Genomic DNA, 1,311 nt, shown 5'->3' on the forward strand with positions numbered 1-1,311 from the left:
TGCCAGTATTAGGAATACAAAAAAATACATAATACATCATTCTGTGTTATTAATCAATCGAACACAAACATGGTTAGATATATTTGACGATAACATAAAGTATCGTCTTCTTGTCCACGATCTTCAGTTTTTCCCCAAATATTCATCTCTGTCACATTTCTGAAAAAAGAAAATTTATATATTACTGAGGTCTCAGTTTTAGTTACAGTTACCATTTTAGTTACAGAAAGATAAATCTGGTCTCATTATTACTTGTGTGAGTTACTTCTTAGAGCCACGTAATTACTCATGGTCAAGAATACCAACCTGGTGGTACCTCACTTGGCATGCTCGACTTTTCACTCTTGAAACAGTTAACGTGACGGTCAACCCAACCATTTGGTTGCAGATGTACCAGGGCTGTGTTCACAATGACTCATTTCTATCCCTTCTAAACAGTACGTGGTTCTAACAATACTGTATTATAAATACCATTTTACTACTTGGTAATAAATACAATGTAATATATCGTGTACCGATAATGCGGTATTTTGTGTTAACAACATATGCTACTTAGTGTTAATAATAATACATTACTTGATATTAACAGTAAGGCACTACTTGACGTCGATAATAAGACTTTATAACACAAATAACACTATGTAACACAAATTTTGTTCCTGGATAGTGCGTGTTATTTCTCAATTGCTCATGTTGTAAAAATACAGAAAATGGCCATTATTCCCTTCAAACTTTGCCTTTGTGACCTGGATAACGAAATTTAGAAATTAACCTATTTTCTATGTAAAACTGGATAAATTTGCACATTTTCATTTACATAAAATCTGAATGAAACAACATATGAATCAAGGTGTACTTGTACTAAAGTTATACAAAAATGAACAAAATGTTTATAAATGAGTAGTTTTCCTGATTTGTAACACATTTTCAAATATAATATCAGTATTCGACTTTGTTAAACCAAGATCTCTGATCAAGTCATTGAGACCTCTTTGGTTGGAGTAGTGTGGGTTTCTCTCACCAGCTGCATCTCTGAAATTGTAATGTGGATCTTCAACGTCTACCTCCTCTTCTGATTTGCTGCTCTCTTCTGAGGATGGCTGTTTTCTCTCTGGCAGAGTGGATACAGGGAGCTCAGAGCAGTGTGGCACTGGGGTGATGGAAGGTCCGGATACATGATAACAGACGCATTCTTGCCAGCCCGACATTTGAAAGGGTCCACCATGCAGAAGTATCAATTGCGTGAGTGGTCAGTGAGTTCACATCAAATTCTTGAAATAGCGAACTTTAGGGCTCTCTCTTCCCCTCTGT

At 35.8% G+C, this 1,311-nt stretch overlaps 1 long non-coding RNA gene across 1 annotated transcript; it reads right to left on the reverse strand.

The window, feature by feature from the left end:
* Positions 1 to 1,311, reverse strand: LOC143227271 (uncharacterized). Its single transcript, XR_013014975.1, has 2 exons — positions 1,022 to 1,311; positions 1 to 159 (listed from the first exon to the last, which is right to left on the reverse strand). It is a non-coding gene; the product is annotated as an uncharacterized LOC143227271 (long non-coding RNA).

This window comes from Tachypleus tridentatus, chromosome 9, assembly GCF_004210375.1.
Source record: "Tachypleus tridentatus isolate NWPU-2018 chromosome 9, ASM421037v1, whole genome shotgun sequence".
NCBI classification, from domain to species: Eukaryota; Metazoa; Arthropoda; class Merostomata; order Xiphosura; family Limulidae; genus Tachypleus; species Tachypleus tridentatus.